The sequence below is a fragment of the Microtus oregoni genome, unplaced genomic scaffold, assembly GCF_018167655.1.
Source record: "Microtus oregoni isolate MIOR12 unplaced genomic scaffold, Mior012 000035F_ref0000213, whole genome shotgun sequence".
NCBI classification, from domain to species: Eukaryota; Metazoa; Chordata; class Mammalia; order Rodentia; family Cricetidae; genus Microtus; species Microtus oregoni.
In genome coordinates, this window is record NW_024543094.1 from 11,970,531 (window position 1) to 11,994,176 (window position 23,646).

A 23,646-nucleotide genomic window follows, 5' to 3' on the forward strand; every position below is an offset into this window, starting at 1 on the left:
ACTGCTTTGGTTAAATACTAGCTACTGTTAGAATATTTCATTCATAACAGATTAAGGTGATCTGAAATGTTTAGATCACATACATCTTCCTGCGTCTTTGAATATTCCATATTACCTGTTTCACCTACTATTCTAACTTTTAAAGACATTAGATATTGTCATAAAATCGAATTCTTTTGCAATAATAGGTCTTATAGCTAGTAACTTCTTAATTTCTCCACTTAGAAAATAGGGATAACAAGCCCTTACACTGCAGCATATTAAATGCAGTCTTATGGGGGTTTTATTAACACATTATCTGTCAGTTTTACAAGGATTATCCACTCTTAAAATCATTTAGCTGGCATTTTAAAACATCAAGTTATCCTTTCCAATCCATAAAAAACATCCAGTGAACAATAAAAGTGATGCTCATAAAATATTTGATTTTTTTTATATTTTACCATACTGGCACATGAATGACTTTCATAAAAGAGAGAATGTATAATACATATAAAGAATCTTTTCTCTCTCTCTTTCTCTCTCTCTCTCTCTCTCTCTCTCTCACTCTCCCTCCCACACACACACCATTTAGAAGGTAAAAATACATTTTTGAGACGTAGAATATTTAGTAGAAACCATAGCAAGGCAAGCACTCCTGTGGGTAGGAGGCAGTGGGATGAGGAAAAAGAATAACAGTAAGAACCAATGACATAAATTATAGATAAAAGCATCACAAATAAATCTATTAGTTTAGACACTGATTAAAATAAATTTTAAAAATGGTTCAGGGTATAATATGCTACAATTTGTGATTTATTTTCATTAAAGAAAGTTTAAGCTTGATTTTCTATTGTCCTAAACAATGTTTGGTATTATTTTATTATAACCACCATAGACTTCCTTATGACAAAAATTGGTTAGTTCATGCTTATATGTATTTGTTAGAGTTGAGTACCAAAGAAAAATAAGACTGTTAATTATATCCATGTTTTCATTCTGCCTCATAAAGAATTCAAGAGAATATTTAATCCTCAAACAGTAAGCATTTCATAAGCATCATTTATAGAAGTTTTCTACCTTGACAAACATTCTATTACTAAGGATATTTATTTATAATTCAGTAATAACTCATCATTGTTGATTATAATTTAGCAATAACTCATCATTGCTGATTTTGTAACTTGCCCTTCCATGGTGGGATGGAAGAGATGAGGAAAAAAAATGTTGACAAGATAGAGAAATTCGCTATTCCAGCCAGTGTATTCATAACACTCTGCATCCCATAGTGTCCTCTCCATGATTATCTATGAGAAAGATCCTTCAAAACTTTTATTTTTACTTTATTCACAGGCAGCTTCCCTCTATGAAGGTTGTTGAATGTGAGGATCACCAAAGCAAGTTGTATTAGTTACTTGTTTGTTGCCATGACAAGACAACTGGTAAAAGCAATTTAAGGTAAAGGAATATTTTTTTTTCTATTTTACAATGGGATGAAATCATGTCCTCATGGCAGGAAGACATGGAAGGAGGCAGATTAGGCTTGGTTGCTGGACAAAAGGCTAACTACTTAGCCTGCATTCAGTTCAGAATCACAGATAGAAGAGACAGTGAGACCAAGTGGTTAAACCTCAAGGTCCCACACCAATGGCCCATTTCCTTCAATAAAGCCTCACTTCCTAAGGTTCCACAACCTTACCAAACAGTGGCAGCATCCAAAGACGATGTGTTCAAACACATGTACCTCTGGAGACCATGTCACATTTCTACTGAAAAAGGTGGCCAAGAGGAGACAGCAGCACTACCACCTGAAGGTGCAAGCTCATGTCCAAATAATCACATGGTACCTTTGACAATCTACCAAAACCTTTTGGCAAGCTTCCCAAAACAAAAACAGAAGTGCCTCTCTTTCCTCCTATACAATGAACCAGTGAGCAAAACCGGGGTGTAATCACTGCTAATGTATAGTTTGTCTCTCTTTTCGTAGTAAGGAAGAGGTGAGACAAAGGATTTCTGATGATCCAGAGTAACTACAAGAGTTCTAGACATTGTCATGAGAAGCACCATATCCACTCTCTGGAATTCTATATCCCTCATATAATATTTCAAATAATATGTCCCAAGAACAGGTCTTTTATTCAGGAAAAATGCAATAGTTCAACCTGAGCATAAAAATTTCAAACTTTCATTCAATAATAAGGCATAAAGTATTGCACTCACTTAGAAAAATTTATGTGCAGTTTCAATAATACTGCTTCTGCAACCTACCGGTGTTCTCTGATTCATGAGGCAATTGCAAATGCGACAAAAAGTCTGTGTTGTTTCTAGTCACAGCAAATGGTATTATAGCTAACAATTAGGTAGTAGAATCAACTGTCATAATAGAAAGAAATAGCTATTATTAGCTTCCCAAATGTCTTTGCACGTACTTTCCATCATGCACAAATAGCTGAGACAAGTACAATTTTAACACAAAGCTATTTGCAAATAGCTAAAGACTACACCTTTAAAATTACTGTGGCTTAATGCAATGTCTTATGTATTATAAATGCTAATTTTATTATTTGAATAGAAGATGTCTGCTGTAGTTGCATTGCTTCTATTTTGGTCAATAATCATTTATTTAAAGCGTGCAGTTATGTAATAATAACTTACAGATATCATACATTTTATGGAGAAGTGAATTTTATTGAGGCAAGTAATAATACTTCTCAAACTATATAGAAGAATATAGCGATTTTGTGAATTCTGTGTTTGAAAAGAATACAATCTAACAGGATACACTGGTTTTCATTCTACGAATGTATAGCCCAGAAAGTCTTCTTTTTTCATAATCCAAAAAAGAGTATTTATAAAGCAGTCTTTTATTTCTTGCAATTCTTCCCTATTTCTTTCCAAAACATCAATGATCATCTACATGCCATTTCTTTAAAACAATAGAACAGTGATTCTGAGAATTAAACCTGTTTATTGTACATGTAGTATTTTGGCAGAAAAATGTGCTTCTGTATGCATGAAATCGAGAGACAATGACAGTAAACAGAAGTGGAAGGAAGAATCACAGTAAACTTAAACTAATAGATGTCTGGAGCTCAAAACATGTTCAACTTTCACGTCATCCACTGACACATCACATTATGATAAATGAAATTACTCTACTCTTGGACAGTTTTATTCTCCACATTATTGACCACTTAAAGAAGTAATTAGAAAGATATCTACAATAAAAAAACATATCTCTTCAACCTGCATAGAGAAGGGAAAAAGCATAAAATGAAAGTGTTTCATATTCCTATCATTCTTTAATTTTTTTTTTTACCAAAATTCTTAAACTGAGCCATCATGATGGCAGTTCATTGCATAAATTACATCATGCCCCACAGGAAAACATGATTGATCAGTGCCATATAACCTAACTTTATTTCACCAAAGGACACTTCAGGAGATAGGAAGTTGCTTGGATATCTGTCTTTATTTCTCTATACTTGTTTGCAGTGAAAAGCCCTGTTATTTATAATTAGACATGCAAAGACAGTAAGAAATTAATAAAAATTTTCAATGGAAGTATTTTATAGTAATATTTAATTATATCTTATTTTGTTTTGCTTCATAAAAAATTCATTTGAATTATCAGGTAGAATATTTTAATACAGGGACTGGAAAGATGGCTCAGTTCAATTCCCAGGTTCAATTCCTAGTGTCCACTTGATGGCTCATAGCAATCCCTAGATTCTGGTCCAGAGTAATATAACTGTCTCTTTTAGCCTCCATAGGAAGCAGGTACACACATATGCTCATACATATATGCAGACAAAATACTCATATGTGAAATGAAATGAAATAAATCTTTAAAAAAAGAGAAAGAAATTAGAATACCCAATCAAATATACTTTGACAGCCATATCAACTTTTAAATTTCAAATTAAATGTGAAACAACTCCGATATATATTTCTTTTATCAGGCTCAACCTTTATATTTATTCTTGAGTAGTTTTCATCTTCCCTTCATTTTAGTGGCTCACAATGTATAGATAGACCACTTTGTTAAATTTATGTTCATTTAAAGGTAGCAATTTTAAGGAGAGCATGGCAATGTTAACATTCCAGGGTTAGACATTTTTAGTCTGTTTGTGAAGAACAAGGAATAGACTCCATGGTTTAACAGTTTTTTTTTCTTATTTTTAAATTTTTATTTTTTTAAAAAAGAAAACAAACTGTCTTTTTAAATTTACATACCAATCCGAGTTCCGACTCCCTCCCTTTCTCCCATTCCCTGAACCTAATTTGTTTTTGTTGTCATTGCTGTTGTTTTATTGGGTTTTGGTGCTATTTTTTGGTATGTTTGCTTTGATTTCTAATATAGGGTTGTGTGGAATTTTTATTTTGCTTTGTTTTGTTAGAGAGACAAAGAATATAAGTTGTTTGCGAATGGCTAGAGAAGTGAGAAGGATTTGGGAAGAGTTGGAAGGGGAAATGTGATTAACATATGTTGATTATATAATAAAATTTAATAAAATATATTTTAAATTGTATGATATTTATTAAATTTCAGTATTTTATGTAAGTTGTTCTGGTAAGAAAGGAAAATACTTAAATAAAAAATGTTAGAGGGGCCAGTGAAATAACTCAGAGAGTAGAGGAAATTGCAAACAAGTTACACAACCTGAGTTTGATCCTTAGAAATTATAATTTAAAAAAGAAAATTTTTCCCTGGCTTTCACGTGTATTCTATAGTGTTCTCTACCTCACATATATAAAAATAAATAAAATAATGATAAATAAGTGTGTATTACAGCATTGAGAATATTTGGTTGGTATAATTTTTAAAAGAAGTAATATTTTAGTCTACTTTCAAATGTAATATAAGAAGATAATGAAGAAAAACTTAGTGCGCTTTCTTTGGTACAAAGAAGAAAAGAAAACTGGTAAAGAGAGATTAGCTATATAAAAGATAAACTGACTCCCTACTCTATGAATGGTATCTGAGATAATTTGACATTAAAAGTAAGTAGTAAACTTATTATTCTTACCTTTCATTAAACATGTTCACTGTATGTAGTATTATGCTACATAAAGCTATTTCCACATAAATATAGATTGTACAATGAACGCGGATCCTCATAGTCCTTGGTCATTCTGTCTCTCCTCCTTGCCTTTCTATTAGTCACTTACACTCCCCTTGACAGTTTCTCTTTACCTTAGTGTTCTACATGCATGGAACAAATATTTATTTTTCTCAGACTGGCTTAATTTCTTGATATAACTCTCTTGAGATATATCAGCTTTCAATGGGTCAAGGAAGAAAGAAAGGGAGAAATTAAAGACTTCCTAAAATTCAATGACAATGACTACACAACATACCCAAATGTATGGGACACAAAAAAGGAGTGTGAAGGGGAAATTTCATAGCACTAAATACCTACATAAAGAAGCTGGGCTGGGCAGTGGTGGCGCACGCCTTTAATCCCAGCACTTGGGAGGCAGAGGCAGGCGGATCTCTGTGAGTTCTAGACCAGCCTGGTCTACAAGAGCTAGTTCTAGGACAGGCTCCAAAAACCACAGAGAAACCCTGTCTCGAAAAAAAACCAAAAAAAAAAAAAAAAGAAGAAGAAGAAGAAGAAGCTGGGAAAATCCCACATGAATGAATTAACAGAACTTTTGAAAACTTTAGAACACAGAGAAGCAAACTCACCCAGGAGGACTAGATGACAGGAAAAAATCATACTGAGCGCTAAAATCAACAAAACAGAAACAAAGAAAACAGTACAATCAATGAAACAAAGATTGGTTCTTTGAGAAAATCAACAAAATAGACAAACCTTTATCCAAACTAACCAAAATGCAGAGAGAGAATATCCAAATTAACAAAATCAGAAATGAACAGGGGGACATAACAACAGACATGGAGGAAATTAAGAAAATCATCAGGCTATATTTTGAAAATCTGTACTGAAACTGGTCACCAAAAGAACAAATAATCCTATAAAAAATAGAGTACAGACCTAAACAGAGAACTCTCAACAGGGAATCTAAAATGGCTGAAAGACAGTAAAGAAAATGTTCAACATCCTTAGCCATCAGAGAAATGCAAGTCAAAACAACTTTGAGATTCCATCTTAGACCTGTAAGAATGGTTAAGGTCAAAAACACTGTTGACAATTTATGCTGGAGAGGTTTGAGGGTAAAGGGAGTGCAAACTTACAGCCCCTTTGGATATCAGTATGGCAATTCTCAGAAAATTAGGAAACAACCTTACTCAAGACCCATCAATTCCACTCTTGGGTATATAACAAAAGGATGTTCAATCATGCCACAAAGACATGTGCTCAACTATGTACATAGCAGCATTGTTTTTCATAGCCAGAGCCTGGAAACAGCCTCAATGCTTTTTGACTGAAGAATAGATAAGGAAACGTGGTACATTTACAAAATGGGGCACTACACAGTAGAAAAAATTACATTTTAAGATTTGCGGGTAAATGGATGGATCAAGAAAGCATCATATTGAGTGAGGTAACCCAGACCCAGAAAGACAATTATCATATATACTCACTCATAAGTGATTTTCAAAAATAAAGCATAGTGAACCAGCCTACAAATCACAATCCCGGAGAACCTAGACAACAATGAGGACCCTGAGAGTGGTATACATGGATCTAATCTACATGGGAAGTAGAAAGAGAGAAGATATCCTGAGTAAATTGGGAGCATAAAGATATAGGAGAGGGTTGAAGGGGAGGAAAGAGGAAGGAGAAGAAGCATAGAAAAATGTATAGCTCAATAAAAAAAAAGAAAGGAAAAGCAGGCTCACTTAGTATCCCAAGGCATCATTTGTGCCCAAGGTGTTCTCAGCAGCAGCAACCTCCTGTTCTGAATTTACACATAGAACCGTGTCAGTCTCTCATAGCTTAAACTCCAAGAATTGCTGAGCAATATCAAAACATCACAGTAGTTGAATTCAATCAAGGTACAGTAGACAATAGAGTGGAACGTTAACTTTGTTAAAATGGAAGGCAGGACTAAATGAACATAACTTTATCAATTATGGATGCTACCCAATTCCCTGACAGACTCGATTCCTAAGTCACTCCTTACAGCTCCTCTTATGTGACCTGGAGTAGTGATGATCAAACGTTTTGTCATTCAAAATATGTTCATAAGGGAAATAAAAAGAGGACATATTTAATAATTATGCTAAGAAACTAGACAAATGCCGATTATATTAGACTTTTGTGATTGCTGAAATTTATCATCTAACTACAAGACACCAATGTTTCTTTGCATACAAAGTATATTAATCCAGATAGCACTCTTATTAAGATAAAATTGGCAAAGTAGACAGTAGCTAAAGTCTCACAACTGGCATGAAAAACATTGGACGAATCATTGATTTCAAACTTACTACAAAGCTGCATAATGAAAGTAGTGTACACAAAGAAAAAAGATGGTAAATACTTCAGAGAATTAGAATTGAAATCCATAGGCATCAATTACATATATTATTAATTAATGTCAATAGGATACCAAGACAATACAATTGACAGTCATTTGGAATGGAATGACCCTGTGAAAATGAATAGCCATATCTGAGATGATGAATTCTGATCTTATTTCATATCAGTCAAGTTTCCTTTTCTTTTTTAAAATAATTCTTATATGGTGTGCTTTAGTTGTGTGTATGTAAATATACCACATATATGCTGTGCCTGTGTAGGCCAGAAATGGTGGTCAGATCCCCCGGAACTTGAGCCATTATGTGGGTACCAGCCAGAAACTGAACTGATGTTCTCTGCAAGATTAACAAAAGCTCTTAACCATTGAGGCAACTATCCAGTCTCTTCTCACTGTTTTCTGTGACAATAAAATAAGAATCAACTATGACCAAAATAGACAAATGGGATATAAAAGATTAAAGGTATCTTACGCATTGAATTAGCTATATGTGTTTCAATCTGCAAAATATTCTACATGGAAATATAAAGAGAAGAAGGGTTTTTTTGACTCATGGTTTCATAGGGATCAGTATAAGGTGTGTGTGTATGCTTGTGTGTGTCTGTATGTATGTGTATATATACATATATTTATGTGTGCAATATATATTCATATGATATATATATATGATATATTCATATTATATATATATATATATATATCTCATTGTAATGGAAGATAACTGTTTCAGTTTTCATTTCACTGCTGATAAACAAGGAGCGAACTAAATTTCAGGAAGAGTAGAGGGTAAGTTGTAGCTTCATCTGCCTCAAACCCACTGGGGAAGAAGAAAGAGGAGTATCTCTGGATCTCGGGGGTCAGGGAGCTGCAAATCAGTGAGAGACCCTCCTTCAAAAATGAAGATGAATAACAATAGTGAAATGGCTAATGGACTCCACAAGCCCTCACGTAAAGGTGAGAGAACCTGCACACACACACACACAAACACACACACAAACACACACACACACACACACACACACACATGCATGCACGTGAGGGAAAGCATGTAAAAGTAAAGCTCTCAAAGTAAGAAAGGGCACAAACTGATTTCCGCAGAAAGAATGGCACTATAGATTTTTCCACAATGAGAAATATTTAGAAACTCTGGCTCAGAACCGTTCAATAACTTATTTTTGCCAGTTTTACATAAAAACAAAAAGAAGCTATAGAAATTTCAATAACAATTTTTGTCCATGGCTTATTATGACCATTAATTATTTGGTTTTAGTATTTGCAAAGTTTAAAATAAATCCTTCCCTATCATGAGGCTATTAAGATCTTAGGTACTTTAATAAATTTAATGGATATTTCCACTTATAGCCTTTAGTGTTAAATTACTCTTAAGGCTAGAAGCTGAATTCTTCAGTCTTCTTGGAGCCTGCATGTTATTAACCTCTCTACCCTCTCCATATTTATCAGTCCCTTGATTAAAAATAACTTCATGAAATAATTAATACAATATAAAATGGCAATACTTACTGAATGAAAAGCTTAATATCCAGACAATTATAATTTGGTTCCTCTACATCAACCCTAGTTTAATATTGTATTATTTTTGGATTTTTTTTATAATATAAGTGGTTGGTTTTACATAACTAATATTTGTATTCACTTACCATTAAAGAAACGTTAAGAAAAATGTTATATACATAGATATATGTTTATACTTATAAATAGATTTTCAATTTATTGAATTTATAAAACTAAGCTCCTAGAAAATGTTTATTTATTTATAATAATATTTATTGTGTATTTAGTGTTTTAAAACATATACAGAAAAGTTTAGATAATATTTGGAAATACTCATCTATAAGCTCAAGTGCTATTGTTCTTTCTAAGCTGGGCAGAAGCATATGTGACATAAATGAAATATCACCAACTATGAAATTATTTATATTAAAATACCATAAAATCATGAGACAAAAACTCTAGAAAAATATCATAATATGTCATAAGTAACCAGTGATTTCATATAGAAAGAAATTAGACAAAAAATGTTAATAAAATAAGCCATTATCATAAGAACAAATTCACAGCAAAAAGTTGAGAGAAATGAAATTTTAGGATAATAAAGGTTACCTTTTTTTCCCTGTAAGTTTATAAAAGGTTGTATAGCTTTACCCATAAAATAATTAAAATGTAATATTGAAAGATTATTTTTCACTTATCTAATAATTGTGAAAAATAAAACTTACAAACGTTTAATGCCTATGTAACGGCACAACGCCTTATGTAAAGCTCCCTGAAAATCTAAATTATCTATACTTTGCCCTAGAAAACTCCTTATTAGTCTGCATGAAATTCCCTATAAACTGCCTGAAACACTGATCAAGTAAATACATTATTGATTAAATAATGAAAACTGAATATTACATACTCTATTTCTGTATACAAAAGCCGTTGTTCAGAATAGGATGTATAAATTTTGGGAATCTTATTAATCAGGATGTGTGGGTGAGTGTTTTGTCAACTCAGCACAAGCTAGAGTCCAATCTGTGAAGAGGCAACCTTAATTGAGAAAAAGATTCCACCAGAAGCAATGCTGTATGGCACCTTCTTGATTAATCTGTGTGCGTGTATACGTGTGTGTGTGTGTGTGTGTGTACTTGCGCATGTGTATGTGTGTCTGTGAGTGTGTGTGTGTGTGTGTGTGTGTGTGTGTGTGTGTGTTTGTAGGGGGTGTCCAGCCCTCTACTGGTGATGCTGCCCCTTGGCAGATTGTATATAAAAGAAAGTTGAGCAAGCCATAGGGAACAAGGCAGTAAGCAACACAGCAACAAATCTTAGGCTTTAAGCTCTTTCTACTGACCCTGCACTGTCTTCCTGTGTGATGGACTGTGATCAGGATGCATAAGACAAATAAACCTTTTCTTCTGCAATTTGTCTTTGACCATAATATTATCATAGCAATGAGAACTCAAGAACAATGGCAATGGGTTTTTGATTTTACTGCACGTACTGGCTTTGGGGGAGCCTAGGCAGTTTGGATGCTCACCTTACTAGACCTGGATGGAGGTGGGTGGTCCTTGGACTTCCCACAGGGCAGGGAACCCTGATTGCTCTTTGGGCTGATGAGGGAGGGGGACTTAATTGGGGGAGGGGGAGGGAAATGGGAGGCGGTGGCGGGGAGGAGACAGAAATATTTAATAAATTAAAAAAAAACAGGACAATGAATTTTTTTTTGAGCCCCAGGTCTTAATGTTACTCTCTCCCAATAGAGAAAGTTTGGGGGAAAGACAGAACCAGGAGTCCTCCAGCACTGAGAAATGTTTGCTGCATGCTTCCACTATGGTACTTCTGCAAGGAAGGCTCAACATTAATCTGATGAAGCATCATTTTTTTCTGGGATATCTTCAGATGCTGGTGCTTACAAGCTTCCCATTACTGTAGCAAATACTTACCAAGACCAAATCAATAAGGTTGGGTTTATTTTGACTCTAGATTAAAGTGATGTTTTGTGTATTACTCTAGGTCATGGTAGTTTGACTCCATTAATTTTGGTGTCTGAGGTGAGACCCAGCATCTAAGTTGGGATGTGTGATTGTGTTTTTATCTCCTAGCCAGGAGTGGGGAAAATAAAGAGAGAAATACGCCCCAACATTCCCTTCAAGGGTATGTCCCCAGACCAGAACACTTCTTTCTCAGCCTCCTATTAAAAGCTCAAGTATCTATCAGCAATGATGTGAGTGTAAGTCTTCATTCTCAGGTCTTGGAAGGACCCTTAGGGATCAAATATGGGCCAACTTCCCAAAGATTTTTCAGCAACTGAGAACTAGTTGACTCCATCTTCAATTCCTCTTTTTGTTCTACATCTTTTTAAAACTCAGTTTTATATGTGAATCTATATGTGTATATGCCTTATCTGTTCAGGGACCCATAGAGGCGAGGAATGGTAGAATCACCTGGAGCTGAAAATACAGGCAACGGAAAGTCACCCTATGAAGGTAGTAGGACTGACTGAGCTCAGGTTCTCTGCAAGAACAGAAAATGTTCCTAACCATTGAGCAGTCTTTCTAGCCTGCACATCTGCTTCTTAAAATTGTACAACATATGTAGATATCTGACAGGTCTGTAATTTATTTCTCCCTGGCATTAATGTGCCTTGTTTGCCTCTCTTGCTGAAAGGTATGGTTTCTGTAAGCAGTAGTCAGCCTGCAAGTCTGTGATTTGTGACTGAGTGTAGTAATAAGAGCGGCAGGGCTGCGTCCCCAGCACCCCAGCCACCTGGCTAGCTTATGCCCCGAAATAACAACACACAAACTGTATTCATTTAAACACTGCTTGGCCCATTTCTATCTAGCCTCTTCTAGGCTAATTCTCACATATTAATTTAGCCCATTTCTTATCATCTGTGTGTAGCACCCCAAAGTGCACTTACCGGGAAGATTCTAGCCTACGTCCATCCTGGGTCTGGGTCGGAGCTGAATCGCGTCTCTCTGCCCAGGAGAGAAGAGCATGGTGTCTCTCTCTGAGGCATCTTACCTCACTTCCTCTTCCTCCCAGCATTCTGTTCTGTTTACTCCACCCATCTATGTTCTAAGCTATGAGGCCAAGCAGTTTGTTTATTACTTAACCAATGAAATCAACAGATTGATATATGACAGTCCCACATCAACTGAGCCTTAGAGAATCACCTTCTCTGTAGCTGTGGGAAGCTTCCAAGAAAACTCTCATGGTCTTTTCTCTCCAACATGCAAAAGTTGTCTGTGTTTCTTTTCATCTTGTCCTAAAGGAGATTTTCTTCATCTTCCATGATAAGGGAGAGAAATTAAATGTTATCCCATATTAGCACATAAAAATGTCTAATAAATGTCTAAATTGTGCTGACTGGATAGTTGTTTTATCATCAAGTTATATAAATTTGTCAGAACCTTTGAATTATTTCAACAATATTCTAATAGGAATGTATTTCCAAGGTTTGGCCTGGATTATAGTTTCTTACATATGGCCACTCAAAACAGTTTTGTTTAATAAACAATATAATTCCAAAGGAAACACTTTAAACATGATGTCTACTGAAAATATTACTCGAGTTTAGGTTACTGTCATGGCTGCATGTTATTTGGTATAGCTAATAGTCTCTTAAAGAACCAGAGGCATGCATATATCCTGCAGGAGTATTTGGAGCCTAGTTAGCCATGCTTTAGAGCCATTGCGTTAATGAACAGCTGCAGTTTAAAACTCCCAGATTTATAAGAGAGAATTCTTAGTATTAAACATGGACTTTTACTTTTTATTCCTGAATCAACACCCATCAAGCTTTGAAATATTCTTCACATCTTGCTGCCCTTGAATTGACAACGTTGTTCACAGCTCTGTGAAAACACGGCAATTTTTGACATTTGTAGAAATAGCAATTACCCATAGTAAGAAACATGAAAAGGCCCCAATCAGCCTGTGTTACTTTAACTATGTCCAATGACATGACCAAAATTGCTATAGAAACACAGTTACTCAAGTGGATAACGATGAAAGTAATAAACTTGAGCAGAAAAGAAAATCTATCTTTGCTGAACCAAGTAGCAACTAAACATGACGCCAGCATTGTTGCAAACAGATAGAGACTTATCTAAACAAATCTATGATTGCCAGCATGCTATCTGATGTTTCCTTCCAAACCATCCCCAGCTAAGTTGTGATGAGGTAGAAATCATGTGGCCACATAGGTAGGCAATGTAGATGGGATGGCATTAACCACAGACCTGACTTTATAGTAAGTTTTGTTTTCCAATTAGCATGGATGTTTAAAGTGAAAAGGTTATTAGGTGAGGCTTGAAGTCACATGTCAGCCTTTTGTAGCTTGGATTCCACTGCAATATTCAAGGTCATCCTTAAGAAGAGCTGGAGAATAAATACACTGTCATCTGCACTGGGAATGTCACAAATAAATAGTGAGTAACCAATATCATAAGACAAAAAAAAGCACAGAATCAGGCTACACATCAAATCTAAATTTTCAAACCAATCTCTCACTATCATCTCCGCTGACATCTCTGAGTCTGAGAGGAAGACCCAGCAGCTCTCCCGTAACACACTACTTTTTTCCAAGTTTTAAATCAATGGGAGATTCAAAAAAATATTGAAAAAGAGATAAAAAATCCACCACAGACATTTCTGAAGTTAGAATATATAATTTTGGAAATATCATCTGTGAGTGACTACTTTTGGACTACCCAAAGTGCCCCATAAAAGCAATCGTTAGGAAGCTGTAAATCTCTACTGTATTTTGTACTTTTCACTTTGTTTACCAGAGTCCATAAATCTTAGCTGGTAACTCGGATTTTAGGTCACATTTTTGCTTTCTGTAATTTAAATAATAAAGTATTTATTATTTATAGGAAATTCTTGGAATAGTCAGGAAATGTATTCAATTTCAGTGGCTCCCCTGTATTATCCACCAAATGGAGACCTTAAGAACAAGACACATCTGCTATGGCTGTGAGTTAGGAGTGCAGGCATCGGTTGCTGCTCTAATGGTTGTTCAGGTTGGGGTTGAAGGACAGATAGGGGATTCTATTTCCAAGCTCATTTAAGACTCTGGGAACATTTATCTCTTAGGATTGCAGGACTGTCCTATAGCCTAATTATATACAACATGAAAACACTTCTTAGATGCTACCAATATCATTTGCCACTTGGTATGGCCTTTCTCTTTCACCAAGCAGTAAGGAGAATCTGTAGGAAAAATATGTCAGGAAAGCTATGACATAATATAATCAGCCTTTTCATTTTGCTATCATCTATTTATTACAAGGAAGCTCCTCCCACACTTAAAGGGACCAAATTGATTACACAAACATGCAGTCCTTTAGTTAGGTACCCTGAGAGTCAACTTCATGAACTCAATGACAGGTATACTAAGACCTTTACAGAGATTATTAAATTAAATATACCATAACTCTATGAGGGTGAGACCAACACTAAACAGGAGGAGAAAACTTAGGTAAGCTATCCAAGGTCATATATAATAACTCACAAAGTGGTTAAATGTGAACTGTCTGTTTACTTAAAAAGAAACTTATTTCCCAGTCATTAAACAATATTTCCTCTTACATATTTTAATCTGTTCAATCTTTTATCTGTATCCATTAGAATATGTGGGTGTATAACAAAGTCCTGTATCCTAGTTTAAGAAAATTAACATCAAATATAATAAAAATATTAAAGAAGCTAATGTTAGCTTGACTAGCACCTAATTAACCAACTTCATCATTTTGATGTGTGTGTTTGTGTGTGTGTGTGTGTGTGTGTGTGTATGTGTGTGCATAAAACCATGTCTTTAATACCTTGATAAAATCTTCAGAGTAACCTGCTTTATGGTCCCAGTATACCTGTATCCATTCCATATGTCTCCCTTTACATATGTAAATTATATCAGCCAGAAAACTTTTGGTGTACTTTCATTGCCTCAGTCTCTCATATAAACATATATGAAAGATAACTGTTAAAATGTATTGTCATCTCTAAATATATCTGAAAAACAGATGTGTTAGTCTTTTTATTGTTGTAGTCATATATCTGAGCATAGCATGTGGGGGGAGAAGCAATTTGTTTGGGCTCATGGTTTCAGAGGTTTCATTATGTAGCCATTGGCTCTGCTAATCCTGGACATATGGTGAAGTAGAATGCCATGGCTGTAAGAGAATACAGTGAAGGAAATTCTCCACTTCATGGGCACCATGAGGTAAATAGAGTGATACAGGAAGGGTCCAGGGTGATATACAGCTCCAAGATTGTTCGCCTAATGGCCTACTTCCTCTAACTAGTACCCACTTCCTAAGTCTCCACCACCTGAAAATATCACACCTAAGGAAGAGCCCAATTTTTCAGCACATGAGCCTGTGAAGGAGTTTTCTATTTGTCATGACATCAGATATTGCTTTTTTATTACTTTAAAAGAAAATTCAATGTCATATTTATTTTAACAGAAAATTGTGAGACATGTTTTTATACACCAGTGTTTCCATGATAAAGTATTTTATACTTAGTAATTCCCTTGAGCCTAGAAATTGCAAACTGTATATAAACACATCTCTGTAGAGCAAATTTGACAGCAAGAAGTATCTTTAATGTATTGCTTTGAATGGCAGGAAAAATGTAATAAAAGTTATCTGTCACTTATAAATGAAGAAGAGTCAAATTTAGAAGTAAGTTATTCATAAAAAATTGAATAGCAAACAATATAGTCTTGGTTTAGTTCCATAAAAATAAATACTTCAGTTCTTTAGTTAACATATGAGAAAAGAAAAATGCATAAAATAGAGACTAAGCAAAATACTTTTATACTCAAATGACTTCATTCCTGCTTCGTTTTCATTAAAGCTGCCCCTCTATGGAGAAGCAAATTTACATTATTGTCCAACATATACTTTGATCAAAAGGGTGAAACCTAATTTATATCTATGTTTACATTTAAAAGAAAAATCTTAAACATTTCTCATATACTTCCTATACATATCTCATATACATGTAGAGGTAAAGAGAATCATCATCCTGATGCAGGGGAAAATTTCAAAGATTGTCTTCCATATGATGTGGTAAGTTTCTAGGTCAGTAATAGTTGCCCAAAGCCTCCCATACTTAGGCAGGATTGATTGGATTGTACCAGGTCCCATATGATGAGGATTTATCAGCTATTTAAGTATAGTCACCTAGCACTATGGAATAGAGATTCCAAGATAGTGACATCTTCTTTCTCAGAGAACCTAAATATTCAATGAGAGGCACCATATCTTATTACTTCATTTTCTGTATATTTCTTTTCTTTTGAAAAATTGGCATGGAACAATGTCCAATCGGTATACCCTTGGAACACAAGTGTAAGGACATAATATATTCAACTCCTAGAATGCATACAAAAAGCCATACTTCCACAGTGCTGAGGAAGTAGAGCCTGATGAAGTCCTAAGACACACTGGCCAGCCACCTTACCTTAATTATCGAATCTTAGGTAAAAATGAAAGATTCTGTTTCCAAAGGCAAATTAGATGCACCTGAGGACTAGTACACATGGCAGAACTCTGGCTGTCATAGCTACACATTCATACAATCTACATATTAAAAATATATACGTGTATGTATATATTTGTGGTATACAAATTGATATTTAAATTTACATATCCTGATATACATAAACATTACCAAAAATGAAACATTGTTACAAACTGTAGTCCTATGCTGCTCTTTATCTCTATACATTTAGCATTACACTTAGAAGTAAATAGTTCAAGAAGGCTTAGATTATACTACGAACTATTGAAATTCCTTATTCACAATTACCCCTCTAGGATAAGGGAGTCTGCTCTGTGGCAGCAGAGGGTTACACCAATGATATCTTTCATCAAGCACCTTATGCAGCGCCTTCCATGGGACTCATGATAGCATAGTTAGGGTTTCCATGCTGGTGCACATTCAGTATCTGATGGAAATAATAGTATACAGTTCAGCTTCATGTTCTGAACTGCACCATCAGAAAAGGGACACCTTCAAGCCTCACATCTGCCATGTCATTCCCACATCCCTCCCAGAAAATACTTCCCTATATAGTCTTCAGGTGCAAATCTTTACCTCACACTCAAGTTCCTGGCAAGACCAAACATACACAAGACTTTACACCAAACTGTCAATAAGGTCTTGCAATATTGTTTTATAAAAGGAGGAGGTATTAATTTGAGGTAAGCTTCTGAGTCTGACAGTTTTCTAAAGACTGATCAGCAGAATACTTAGCAAAGTGAAAAATTCCAACCTTCCAAGACAAGTTGTTAAGACAAGTTTAAGAACCATTAGAGAAAATAAACGTGTTTATCATGTCATTGTCAGACTGCTGGAGATCACACCTGAAGACTTCCCGACATTGCATTATCATATGTCATGTTATTATTCTGAGTAGGAGTAAATTGTTTATAGTTGAAAATTAAAAATGAAATCAGAATTTGGATAAAAGACAAAACAAATGAAAATTGTTTAGATATCATGTTAAATTAACTTTATCATGGAAATGAATTTCACCTATTTTTCTTTATCTCAAGTTATTAATAGAAATAAAATTCACAATTATGCATGATACTCTCATTTACACTTGTATTTTTCTAAAGAGGGCTGTTGTGCTTTATGTCTAGCTTTTATGTAAATCTGTCTCATGTTTACATAAGATGCAAAACCCATAATTCTTTGCAATTAATCGGTTATCAAGAGACCACGAGTATTTTTGTTTCTTTCGCTTGAAAATTTTGCTGGCAAATACCTGAAGTATTTAATTTTCTTTTCATTAGATTTTAAATACTTCCACTTATTGTGACCAAAAGCCATCTTTGTAATCAGTTGTTTCTATTATAATTGTTGAGATAATGTGATATTTGTAATCATATAAAATTAAGATTCAGAATTTTCAGAGAATTGTTTCTTCTCCTTGAGGGAGGCAAATGCAAAGAACAAAATGAATCAGCCTGAAAATTTACATTTAATAGAAAAATACAAGCAGGGGAGATTGCTGAGTGGGTAAATTTTTTAGTGTGCATACAGTGGGGAACTGAGTGCAGATACCATAACGGCACCAGTTAAACTGGAGCAAGTAGCTGGTTTCTGTAATCTGAGGCTATTATGGAGAGACAGGAAAATATCCTGAAGCTTGGGGACCAGTTTTGTTGACATATATAGAGGTAAAATGTAAGAGATGTTTTCTCAAACAATGTGCAAGCTGATGTTCACTGTACTTTCACATGGGGGTGCATACACTTGTGCATGCATGTATACATACCCATCCACCTCACACACTCACACACACACACACACACACACACACACACACAGAGAGAGAGAGAGAGAGAGAGAGAGAGAGAGAGAGAGAGAGAGACTGAATAAGAAAAATAAGCCCAGATATGCCCTTCCTCTTTGTAACTGGTTTCCACACTTGGCAATAATAGAACAATAAATTAGAAATTTAGGTTTAAGTTTCTACTGTTTTTAAAGATTTATGAAACATGATATTCTTATTGTAGAGAATGACAGTACAGGACAGAAAACAAGGGAAAAGAATTAACTCTAAAATGCAACACAAACAAAAGAATTTGCATTGCTTTTACCTTCTAAAAACCAAGCAATTGTATATTTGTATTGTCACCTGATTACGTTTAAAGACTTAAATGTCAACCCTAAAGACTCTCCAAATAAATCTTCCCAATTCCCAAGTCGCCTACTTTCCAAAGGCTAAGCTACGAACACACAAAACTCATTGCCTGCCTTAATAATAGCCAGACTTGTCAGGGGAGAGGGCTCCTTCAGTTGAGAGGGCTAACAAAGTTGATTTAATTTAGCTCTCTTAATTGCTTCACGTTGTAAATTCCAGCTCTCTTTCTAGTGATATTTCTTCTAAAAGTCATTGTTGTCATTACAATGTGAGGTATTTTCTCTTCATTTTTCATTCCTAGAGTTATTGAGTATGTTTTCACTTAACATTACATGATTAATGATACTCATGCCTGAATGCTTAAGTTTAAAATGAATAAATGCAGACTATCTAGTTTTAACAAAAAAAAGTTAAAAAAGACAATTTTTGGTTAAAGTACCTTCTTTAAGTAACAAACCATAAAATTCCTGAACTGCATTTATTTCCATGTGGCATAAAATTCTTTTTGCATCATTCATCTCGTACTAAACATATGCAACATATGTATACATATGGGCATTTTATTTCTTAAGAACTAGTGTATTATGACTTGAGATCATCATTATTATAAGCATGAAACCCCTAGTTATGTGATCATAAAAGCAATGTAGTTGAAAAATAGTATCTCCTTTACTTACAAAATATTATTCCATATTTTATCAAAAACTTGTTTATTTTCCTTGACAATAACAGCTAATTTCTTAGGACTTTATACTCCCAGAATTGTCACAGATCTCCAAGGAAGTCTTGTTGATAGTGGATGGCAGAGACATGTGATGATCAACTGCACAGATTGTGCCTTAATTGTAGGCCTGCCGTTCCCTTATGTACCTGGTGAGGAGTAACAATCAAGAAAAATCAGCTATAGGAAAACACCACACTACATGCTTAGACATATATGCACGTTTCTATTGCCCATCATCACACTATCCCTTAAAGTTAGCAAAACACAAATGAGTGCACATTTCTACAGCCCCACTTCACCTTCTTCTCTCAAGTCAGCAGAAGGTGCATGGATATGTATGCATGCTTCTGAAACTCTTTGCAGTGACCCTCCACATGTACTTATCTGGGAATACTGGTGAGGAGGGAGTGGAATCACAGACTACAGCCACCACTCACTGAGAGAACACTATTCCATATGTTAGATGTGCTAAACAGTCTTAGATTAAAATTTTGCAAATAGCCAACAAAAATATGCTCAACATTAAATCATCCAGTATTTTATCAGGCTCTGGAGAAGAATATCTTTAAATTTTACAATTTTAAGAAGTTTGTATTCTTCTTATAAGTCATTTGTTTGTTCATTCCATGTTATTTTTGATGATATTCCATATACAGCTTCTCATTTGGCACATTTAGTCAAATAAAAGATATGTATTTTTGAAATAAGCTACAATAATTCTAACACTATTTCATGACAGCTATTGCTAAAATCATTTAATAGCTACAGATTCAATGTACCAGAAAAAGTTAAACAGGTATATAATGATCCATATCTTTGCAGAATCAGGACAATGTGCTGATAAAGACATGAAAACATTTTATATTTTGTATTCAATTTTATAAGAAAAGTTCAAACCATAGTATGTAATTTAATAACAAGAGTGATGTTTTTACATTACTTGGTATAGCATGATATTGCAAAGCTAGTTTTATGGTTAATGAAGTTCTGTGTGCTATCTTAAGCTTTTAAAATATGTTCATAAAAATATAACATTTCCTACTAAATAATTAGGAACATATAGGACAATTTTCATTATGTACCTTAGCTCCAGCTTTTATAGTGATTTCCTACTGTTTCTCACAAATGATAAAATACTTTGATATTGGATCATGTTATTTAAATAAATGGAATTCTTTACAATTGCAGGGTTTTTATTACTATTTTGTGTCTTAGTGCATGCACACATGTGGGTGGCAGAAGACAACTATTCAACTCTGTTTTTTCCTTCCACCATGTGAATACTGTGGATCAAATGTAAGTTTTCAGGCTTGCCAGCAGCTGCCTTTGCCTGACAACTAATTCCTGGGCCCAAAACTATTTATATATTAAAGAAAAAACATTTAAAGAAAAAAATACATCTACAATATTTCACCATAGTTCCTAAACATGTCTATAAACACATGCTTACACAAATACCTAATTTAATGATATTTTCTGCTCTGTTTTTTTTCTTTTAGCTTTTAAACTCCTAGGAAGTCATAAGAAAGTGAAAAACCTTGTTTGCATTCATTTGCATTTCAATCAAATGAATGTGTCATTATGAGAGTGGTAGCCTTTGAGGAATCCTACTGAGCCTTAGACAGATTTGTTTTTGGAAAATCACATTGTCTTTGGTCAAGCACAAACTTCAAGCCCCGGTGGCATTTATGAAAATCATAATGTTAGTGTAGTAAATTTCTCTATGGAATAAAATAAATATGTTTTCTATTTGCTTTACAATGATACAAAAGCATGTCCTTTTTAGTGGTCATGTATATACTTTCTAATTTTGATCCTAGTTTTGTCTTCTTTGAGGTTATATGAGACAGGGACTCAAATTTTCCAGACTGTCCTCAGACTCACTATGTAGGCAAAGATGACCCTGAACTTCTGATCTTTCTGGCTCTGCCTCTCCTACAAGTGTTTGGATTTCAGACACCAACCACCATGCCTAAACTATGTGGTGCTGAGCATCAAAGTGAATACCCTGTAAATGCCAGGTCAGCACTGTGCCAGCTGAGCCTCATACACCTCCTTACACATTCGCCTTTGTTCTTACAACAGGTTATCTTCCCTTCTTCACATATGAGCCAACACTTGTAACTTGAAGGACCCCATTTAGCATTGGACATAGTAGGTGTTTAATAGCCGTTCTATTTGCTCTATTATTTCTTTGAGAGTCCCATACAACATGTTTGGAACTTCCTCATCCTCTTCAGTCCATTTTGATGACCAACAAACTTTGTGTCCAATCTCTTTTTTAATCCTTCAGCACTAGTTTGTGTTGCACACACATTTTTGGATGTGTAGCCTTTCGTTGATGAGTGGTTGAGATGACTTACCACAGGTTACACTCTTGAGAGACTGTAGCTCTCTCTCAACAACTGACGCTTAAAATAGCTACGCAGCTAGGTGTAGGTTTGTGTGTCCTACTGCCCTCTCCATGCTAGGGCTCGGTCTGGCATGGGCTTGCACGGATATTGTAAATGGCATCCCACCTGAAATGAGCTGCATGTGGAGAACATAGGATAACCTTAGGCGTCATACTAAGAGATACCATTGCTTTCTTTGATATTGACACTTTTGTTGGCCTGGAGCTCACAAATTAGTCTAGACTGCCACCTCATCAGCCCATTGCCCACTGGCTTTTTATTATTTTTGGCAGGGTCAGGGGGTGGCGGTTATGGTTTTGAGAAATTGAATTCAGATCCTTTTATTTTCCAGTAAATTAGTCCTTGTTAAGGCACTCTTAAAATTTGCTATTATACTTTTAGAGTTTACAGAGGGAAGATACCATAAATGTCTTTATTGTGGCCTAATTTAAACACCATTTAAAATCCTTAACTACTTTCATCATGGAAATTTTCAGCATATTATAAACATTTGTGCTATCCTCAATACTAATGATTTTGTGCATCATGTCTAAGTCTCATAACAATGATAGTTCTCATTACTATGCTATAAATCAGATTTATTCAGGAAGTTTCCCGAACTCCCAATGGTAAATTGCTTATCAATAACAGGAAGGTTCTCCTGCCTCTGAATTTACATTATACTCTGAACATCAGTACTGATATAATGTCTGTGTTGACACTATTTACACATAAAAGAATATTTGGTGAGCTGTGGAAGATATTAATAGAAGAAAATCAGGTTCTTATAAACCTTATTATTAATGGAAAATATTCCTCCTTACCATTTCACTGCTTCCTCCCAATACCACTTTGAATAATTATACCCCTGTCTACCTGTGGCTCAAGTATATCTCCTGTTTCACATTGCACTAAGTACTCTTTTCTACCTTCTGAAAAAAAATTCTTGTTCAAAATTCAGACAAATATATGTAGCCACATAATACGCATCCTCAATATAGGGAAAAATTGAGTGATTGAAAGATGTCCCCATGGATAAAAGTGTTTGCCACCTAGCTTGAAGATCTGCGTCTGAGTTCAATCATTGGAATCCACATGGTGAAAGGAAGAATGAACCAATCATAACCTATCCTCTGACCTCTACCTGTTTACCATAGCACAAATAACTACATGTGCATATGCATCAATTATATAAGTAAGTGTAATATGTATATATAACATATGAAAAATCACTACATTGGTTGAGCAAACTTTAATGACACAATTATAGAGATATGGTGTGAATAAAAAACAGAGGGATACTGCCCAGTCTTTGAAGGAAAAGTTATATAACATTTTTAACAAGCAATTTAAAAAGTGACCAAAAAGACTTAGAACCTTGATCTTTGTTACGGTTTTGTAAAGGAAAAAACACTCATATAAGTTTTTTACTATTAGAAATAACAACATATTTTCAAAAGTAATTCAGAAAAACTTAAGCCTAATTCAAGCACCAGTACCACTGATAGTGCTATTGGATGCCAGGAATATCCTCCAACAATTGAACTTGTTGATTTTTGCTCAAGTAGACACATTTATAACTAAGCTCTTTTTTAAAATCTGCAAATATTTATTTACAAATAAACATGTGTGAACATTATAGTGAGTCAAAATCAAAATTACTTACCAAGTTAATAAGATTCGTCTTTCAATAATAAGAAGCTCAAAAACACATTGAGAGACTGGAGAGATGGCTGAATGATAAAGCATCTGCCTTGTAAGCATGAGGACCAAATTCAACCACTAGTACCCATCTAGAACATCTGAGCATAATAGCACATCCTTATAATCTCATTGCCAGGAAGCAGGGAGTGGAGATCCCTGGAGATCTCAGTCAACCCAGCTCAGGCTACCTGGCATAGAAAGTTGCAGACCAGTGAGAGACCCTGTGT